Here is an 819-nt window from a genome sequence, read left to right on the forward strand (position 1 = left end):
CTTATTACTTTCTTCAATTCAAAGATTCATGTTTTAGCCTTTTTGTTTTCTAAAGATTTAGGTATTTCTATTTTTTTTAATACATGGATTTATTGTAGTTTTGTTATCCGAAGTATACGTTATCTTCTTGTACCCGTCATTTCATGTCTAAATATTTGAAATACATAGGAAAGTGGAAATTAAATTTAGCAATTTAAATTACATGTCCCCGTATCGTACTCGTAGTTTTATATTTGATAGTTGAAAGTGAATTTAACTTTATGACCGTGTCTCATAACAATTATATCTAATCATGTTTTGTTTTTTATGAGAAATAATTCAGATAATGTTTGTTTTCGAATTATATGTAACTAAATATAATTTTAATATATGTAAAATTTCATATAATCGTCCAAAAGTAGATTATACAAGTCATGGCAACCACAAACTTTCATTTATTTGTTTTCAATTAGATTAAATCATAAAAATATAATCCATTTATTATTTAAAAATTGGTAATAAGTCGTTAAAATAATTTAAATGTGATATATCCACTTGTTATTTAGTTTTAATCTTAATAGAAATTCTATATGTTTATAATCTCAAAATGTAGTTTATGATTTGATAAAACAATTATTTAATATTTGATAATAGTAATGATATGAAAATTGCCAATGGATGAAGATTTATTTTGTTAAGATTTTGTGAATTTAATAAGAAAAAAAAAGTTTAGAATAATCATTAACTAACTGTTTGACCAAATAAAAAATCATTAACTAATTGAATTAATGATAAATTTTGTAGATATCTTTGGTGCTATAATTGCTAGATTGCTTTTTG

The sequence above is a fragment of the Capsella rubella genome, unplaced genomic scaffold, assembly GCF_000375325.1.
Source record: "Capsella rubella cultivar Monte Gargano unplaced genomic scaffold, Caprub1_0 scaffold_1, whole genome shotgun sequence".
Classification (NCBI taxonomy): Eukaryota; Viridiplantae; Streptophyta; class Magnoliopsida; order Brassicales; family Brassicaceae; genus Capsella; species Capsella rubella.